The sequence below is a fragment of the Silene latifolia genome, chromosome Y (assembly GCF_048544455.1).
Source record: "Silene latifolia isolate original U9 population chromosome Y, ASM4854445v1, whole genome shotgun sequence".
NCBI classification, from domain to species: domain Eukaryota; kingdom Viridiplantae; phylum Streptophyta; class Magnoliopsida; order Caryophyllales; family Caryophyllaceae; genus Silene; species Silene latifolia.
The window spans coordinates 53,306,156-53,314,124 of record NC_133538.1 but is presented as its reverse complement, the minus strand read 5'-3'; the positions used below and the strand labels follow the sequence as shown (position 1 = coordinate 53,314,124).

The 7,969-nt window shown below is 35.9% G+C and overlaps 1 pseudogene; it reads right to left on the bottom strand.

Moving 5' to 3' along the window:
• Nucleotides 1-786: 786 nt before the first annotated feature.
• On the bottom strand, nucleotides 787-2,842 carry LOC141634114 (WD repeat-containing protein VIP3-like; annotated as a pseudogene).
• Between the last annotated feature and the right edge of the window lie 5,127 nt (nucleotides 2,843-7,969).

The window sequence follows — 7,969 nt, the reverse complement described above, 5'->3', positions numbered from 1 at the left end:
GATGACCTGGTATGTCGGGTTGATGGACTTTGTTGGCTGATACATGGATTTGTGATGATTGGGTGTTTTGGAAATGGAATTACAGGGGTTACTGGGTAAGTGTGGCATAAATAATGGGGTAACGTGGGTCGTTATTTTTGTAATCTAAGGTAGGAGATTCGTTCTCACCGTTCTCATTGAATGTTCGTTCTCACCGGATCTTGGCTATATATATATATATATATATATATATATATATATATATATATATATACACACACATGTGGGATCCGGTGAGAACGACTATTCGGTGAGAGAACGCACTAGATACATTAGAATATATATAAAAGGTGCACTTTTTTTTTTACCAAATCTCATATACACTTTTAACTAAAGTAGGTACACTTTTTACCAAAATTCTATATACGCATTTTAAGAATGTAGATACACTTTTTTTTTTACCAAATCTTATATACACTTTAGACACTCCTAGGTACGCTTTTTTCAAGAATTCTAGATACACTTTATAACAATACAGATCCATTTTTTATGCGTTTTTTTTACAGCTACTAGATACATAAAAATACATGTCAGATACGCTTTTTTTTTAACCAAATCGTAGATACTCTTTAGACACTCCTAGGTACGCTTGTTTCAAGAATTCTAGATACACTTTATAACAATATAGATACATTTTTTTTCCTTTTTTTTATAGCTACTAGATACATTAAAATACATGTCAGATACGCCTCTTTTTTTGGGTAAATCCAAATACATTTTACAATATTATACATTTATACGTACGGGTTCAAGCAAGCTCCAATCAATATGTTTTTTAAAATAAACAATGCCATAACATGGTCAAATAAACAGATCCCAAAACAAAAACACAAATTTTTGAAAATCATTCTATTGAAGAAATAACCAAGTTTAAGAGTAATCATATAGTGAGATGCTTTTATCATCTGTAACACTTGCGAGTTTGCCGGCTTGTAATCCAGTCCCACCAGGAGGCCGAAATGCAACACCCCAAACCATACTATTGTGGTTTGTCATGCTCTGTACAGCGGCTCGCATGCCAAGGTCCCACAACTTCACCGATTTATCACTTGACCCACTTGCAATAGCAGCTCCTTCCGGGCTTGCATCCACGCTCAGAACCCAGCTCTTTCCTTCGGCGTCATACATGTTTATGTGCCCATCATCAGACCCCGAGAAAAGGACTATAGGATCCACAGGAGAAAACACGAGGCCCCGCACTGGCATGAGGTGACCTTCAAGGTGGTGTAGGAACTTACGAGTATCCATATCAAAGACGGAAATTGTCCCGTCCATAGAGCCATATGCCAACCGTCTCCCGTCTGGGCCCCATGCAACTGAGAGGGCAAATTTCTTAGTGACACTTTTATCAGATGGTTTGCTGTTTTCCGAACGAGGAATTGTTAGGGTGGAAACAAGCTGTCAGGTCGCAGTGTCCCACACCTTGACCGATGTGGTGCTCCCTCCAGCAATTGCTAGCAAAGTCATCCCCTGAAGACAACATGCAAATTAAATCACAGAAGTCCAGTATGAATGTGAAAGCGTCCAACTATGATATCATTACCTCATTCCTTGGAATCCCTAATGTCTTTACTTACTACTAACTACTAATACAGTATATAGTATACAGTACAATACCTCATTCCTTGGAATTATACATGCTACTCTCAACATGAATTGGAAGTTAGCCTTACCACTTATGTTAAGACACTATTTAGAGACACCGATTAAACACATAGATGATATTTCCAGGTATCCCATCATATCAATTATGTCGATAATCGAATTCAGTTGCTATTTCTAAATAAAGAAGCGCAACAAATTGAGTAAGTCATTTACTTTATTCTATCAATATAAACTTTTTGTTGAGAAGTTTTTTTTATCAATATAATCCAGTTTCAAAGAATAGTAAATCAATTGACCTATGACGTACGTACATAGATCAATAAGGTTCATAATTGAATGCTGCAGTCACAACTACTCACAAATCTCATCATGATTTGTGAAGAACTACTATAAGGAATGGGCTAGTTTTCTATACAAGGATCAAACTAACAAAAAGAGACAGTTACCTTTTCCGTATCAGATGCTGATGTATAATAATACCGAGTATAAAAAGATATGTGACTATGTGAGTATTCCAAGAATTTATTAGGACCAGCTGAACACAAATTACATGACCACAATATATCAACCATTTGTTTTAATTTTCGCTACACAAGGTTTTCATCTCACCACAAACATAAACTAACCTTCTTCCGCTGATAAAATTGTTCAATTCTTCGGATTTTGCCATCCGTTCCTCCAATTGACGCGTCATTTTGTATTTTTTGCAGCACTATACCTGCTGATTTTGAAATTCACTTTTTAGTTATATTTTCCGGCGAGTAATATCGGTGGGAACCGGCTAAGGTAAGGAGTTCAGATTGGATAGTTGATTGGCAGATTTCAAAATCAAAGGAAGGAGAATGTGATTTAAGAATCCGAAATTTTGGGGATTCGTGTCGTCGTGGTGAACTTCTCTGATCCCCAATCTTCATCTGCTTCTATCGATGGCAAAAGGATCACGACCGGCGACTCTGTTATTCTCGATCAGTCACTGTCGATGATTTGGGTGCGGAATAAAGGAGAGGAGAGCTGCGAGATAGGGACGACGACGGTGGTGGTCTCTGCCAACGTCTTAACAATGGGGGTCTGTGCCGGATCTCGGTGTCGGCGATGGTGGTGGTCGCCGGATTCTGGTAATGGGGTAGATGGGGATGAATGGGATTTTGGTTTTGGCAGTGTGATGTTTACAATGGGGTTTGTATGTCGTAGTGTTTAATAAAAGGTGGTAGTTAGTTCTTCTCACCGTTCTCACCGAATAATCGTTCTTACCGGATCCTAAATATATATATATATATATATATATATATATATATATATATATATAGAGATTGAATCGTGTGGACCCTTCTTAGGGTGGCGGTACTTTGACACCTTCTAAACCATTGGATTAAACAACTACAAGTGCCTCAGATGTTGACACGTGTCGCTTTATATAACCCAACAAACTGTTGATTTCCCCTTATTCATTTACTCAATCGCGTTTAATTTCCCGTATTTATGCGGATAGCCGATACTTGTTTTTACCGAGATCAACCCTTCTTCTTCACCAAGGTTATCTTTCTCTTCCTTTCACTAATTCGGTTAAAATTCATTAATTTGTAGCTCGAGTTTTGTTGATTTCGATTTAATGTTTCTCTATTACATCACCCATCACATTACATTTTTTTCGAAAATCAAGATTAAATTCAGAATCTTGTTTCCGGGTTTGTTAATTGAGTATAATTTACATCTTTATTGGAACCCAGATCAAGATCCTTGCTCAAAACACGACATTTTTAATCGGGTTTGAGGTGATCAAATGGGTTTTTATGGGTTTTTAGGTTGTTGTCTTAGATGGGTTAATTTTCTTGATTTCTTATGTTTGATTGTGAGACTAAACGTTAGTTAAAAGATGGTGTTTAAATGTTGACTCCGTGTATAAACGATATTGTATGACGATTCGTGTTAGTCGACCCCAAATCATTGTTGTTGTTGTTGTTGTTGGCGGTGGTATGGGTTGAATTTGACCATATGGTTTATGTTTTTGTTTGTGCATGGTAATATAAATGTAAGTGTGTTTGCTTATTTGAATGGTGTTGACCCTTTGTTTATTTGGGTTAGGAATTTAATTGTTAGGGTACTGGCGAATTCAGTTCATTATCGTATATAGTGATACTCCGACGAGGAGGCAATTGAAAGGGTGAATAAATACTCTTTTACTACTCTTTGACCCTAATGCCTTCACGGTTCCTGTCTATGGCGGGTTGAGGGGTGGATGTATGGAAAGTTATCCCTATGTTGGACATAGAAGCTAATTCTGGGCACCTAGAATGAAAATTGTGCTGGATGTATGATAATTGCAGACAATTTAGTGAACCATTTTATTTTGTTCAATCATGCCTTAAAGTCAAAGAGTTGTGTATCGTTGGCTCCATTTGAATCTCGAAAGTATCAATGTATTTAAGTGGCATGAACAAGTGGAGGGTTATGTTAAGGTCGGTAAGTGTAGATATTTGTGCATCTCACTAGTAAATTATGGATTAAGAGTCACCGGATCTTGCATCCTTTTGTTTATTCTGCTCATTATGGCATATTGCTTTGGTTCATTTTACGCATTACAGATCACCACAGATTAGCCGTTGCTCATGAAGGAGTCCTTGAGGTGTAGAAAGTAGTTTAAAAACAAGTTTTTTCTATTGACATTAAGAATATGAGAAATTATTTGAGATTTTTTTGTCTTCATATTTGTTTTCTCATTTGTGTCATTATGCTCCCCCATTTTGACTCCTTCTTAGCCAACAACACAAAGTAGTTTAAAAACTAGTTAGTTGTTGATCATGCATAGAGCAAAAGCTTATGTATATGATGAGAGTAGTGAAAGTTGTAGTAATGCTTGTTCAATGTTTCATAGTTTGAATTGTGTACATCAAGTGAGCGCTTAACTAACCCTACTAGGCTAGTACTATACCTTTCATTTTTCCTTTTTTTTGTTACTCACTCATCCTGCAATGTATTTTACAATATCATAAGTAGTAATTTTTCTTGTTCAATGTGCATTGTTTTTGGGTGCTATAGGCTCATGAATCAGTGCACACTTCCATTGTTTTTCGGCATGCGAGATAGCCGGATACTATATGGGTCAAACAGGATACATTGTCCTCAATGTTTTTACGGGTATAAGGCCTACAAACACTTCGGATAAGCCCCAACATATCGTAACATCATGGCGGACTTAGAAGAGAATAGTTCGTTGTTTCCTATATTCATTTTGACTATGATGGCATTGCCTTTAGTGCCTTGCACCATAGTAAAACTATGCCGTCTTTGCCAAGAAGAAGTCGAAAAGCTTACATTGTCGGTGTGTTGTATGTTCCCGATCCGGAAAATACCACAAATCATTATTCAAACGGGTATGTAGTCAAATTTGTTATTTTTTTTCCCCTCACAAGTGATAGTTTGTATCAAAACCAAACGATTTAGACCAAGGGAATTAGGGACTGAGCAAAAATACTCCATTTTTGTATCTTGTGTGTTTAATTTTAAATTGTGATTTGAGATCTCAAACTTCTCCACTTATAGTAATTTGACGCTCGTGTTGCTTTGGGTAATCATGGGCTTTCTGGCATATTACATCAAAAATATGAGCAGTGAGGTACGCCTATATTTTAAGTGTAATCAATGGATGTGTTCTTCGAAAGTATATTCTCGATTCTAGTAAATATTTTCTTTTCCTCTATGATGTTGACCAAATATTTCAACCTTCTAATACAACTTCCACTTCTTAAATATTCGACTTCAAATTTTTGAGCCATTTAGTATTCCGGGTCCGCAACCCGGAGCTTCGATTGAGAAATAAAGAAGTCATACGAAGACTTTTTGTCAATACCATCCCGATAAAAATCCAGATCCGGTAGAAGCTCCGGGAATTTCTCGTGTAGTTTGAGTTCGTTAAACCGGAGTTTCGGTGTATCGATGCTAAGTCTTAACAATCTTGTTTATTGAACGAGGCGATTAGGCACATATATGTCTCCCTTGATCTGCTTGATGAGTTGGCACGAGCTCATTTTGCCGACAATTTTGGGACACTCAACCTCACTATGGAGGCACAAGAGGTAATCCTTGGTTTGATCTTCACCTAGTCCTTACATTTCGATGATGGTGAAAAATGAGTGTGGTTGATGTGGCTATTCTTTAACACTGATTTTGAATGAGATTCACAAAATCATATCCTAAATTCACAAAATAAAGACCCAGTTTCATAAAGTTAGGTCTTAGATTCACAAAATCAAGTCCAGCATTCACAAGATTAGCCCCAAGTCACAAAATCAAGTCCAAGATTCACAGTATTATGTCCAGGGTTCACAAAATTAGGTCCAGGATTCACAAGATTAGCTCCAAGATTCACAATATTAGCTCCAAGATTCACAAAATAAGGTTCAAACATAAACCTAATTTTGTGAAACCTCGACTTGATTTTGTGAAGCTTGGAGTATATTATGTGAACCCTAAACCTGGTTCCCCTTATTTAATTTTTGTTATGTACTCGTATATCTTAAAGGCTATTAGCTCAAATGGGAGAGCAATGTGCAAATCTTGCACAAAGGTATGAGTTCGAATCTCATATAGCCTAGTTAATTTAAGAATCTAGTGTATTAAACTTAAATACATTAACATTGAGGATGAGTTAGCGAAATCCGTACTCAGATGTGCAAAAAAACGTGATTTTAACCACTTATGATGACCAAGTTTCACAAAACAAGCTCTACGATTCACTGAACAAGCTCTGAGATTCACAAAACAAAGTCTCAGATTCACCTAATAAAGAAAAGAGCAAAATAGATGATTTTAACCACTTATGATGATCAAGTTTCACAAAACAAGCCTTAAGATTCACTGAATAAGGTATGAGATTCACAAAATAAGGCTTGAGATTCACCAAATAAGGAAAAGAGCAAGAAACGTGATTTTAACCACTTATGATGACCAAGTTTCACAAAACAAGCTCTAAGATTCATGAACAAGGTCCGAGATTCACAAAACAAAGTCCGAGATTCACCTAATGAAGAAAAGAGCAAAATAGGTGATTTTAACCACTTATGATGATCAAGTTTCACAAAACAAGCCTTAAGATTCTTGAATAAAGTATGAGATTCACAAAATAAGGTCTGAGATTCACCAAATAAGGAAAAGAGCAAGAAACGTGATTTTAACCACTTATGATGACCATGTTTCACAAAATAAGCTCTAAGATTCACCGAACAAGGTCTGAGATTCACAAAACAAAGTCTGAGATTCACCTAATAAAGAAAAGGGCAAAATAGGTGATTTTTAACCACTTATGATGATCAAGTTTCACAAAACAAGTCTTGAGATTCACTGACTAAGGTATGAGATTCACAAAATAAGGAAAAGAGGAAAAAACGTGATTTTAACCACTTATGATAACCAAGTTTCACAAAACAAGTTCTAAGATTCACTGAACAAGGTCTGAGATTCACAAAACAAAGTCTGAGATTCACCTAATAAAGAAAAGAGCGAAATAGGTGATTTTAACCAATTATGATGATCAAGTTTCACAAAACAAGCCTTAAAGATTATTTGAATAAGGTATGAGATTCACAAAATAGGTATGAGATTAAAAAAAAAAAAAAAAAAAAAAAAAAAAAAAAAAAACTTTTTCGGAAAAAAAAAATTTCAAAAAAAAAAATTTGAAAAAAAAAAAATTCGAAAAAAAAAATTGAAAAAAAAAATTCGAAAAAAAAAATTTCAAAAAAAAAAATTTCGAAAAAAAAAATTCGTGATATTTTATTGTATAGTGCGTGATATTGTTTTATGGACTCATGGACTCAAATATATAGGTGGACTCACCGGATCTTGCCTCGCCATAATGAGGAATTTGGTGAGACCGGCCGCCTCACCATAATGAGGTGCCTCACCGGATCCGGCCTCTATATATATATATATATATATATATATATATATATATATATATATATATATATATATGAGATCATCTAAGTCCACCCTCCAACCTTGAGTCCATAGATCCTCATCCAAGCCATTGGATGAGGAAAATGAAAGGCTGGGATTAGAAGGAAAAAAAGGGGTTAATGGACTAATTTAATCACTCTCTCTCCCCTCACTAATTAATCACTAATCCACCATAATTTACTATATATCATTTTTCTCTCACTTATTTCTCTCTCATCCCACATAATATCATTCACTCTCTCCCTCTAAAATCCAAATAAATAAAATTTCCCAAATAAATCACCCCAAACAAACCCCAAAAAAAAAATCCTAACTCACCACCCACCACCTACCCTCTCCTCTCCAACCCCACCACGGTCACCACCTCCCGTCA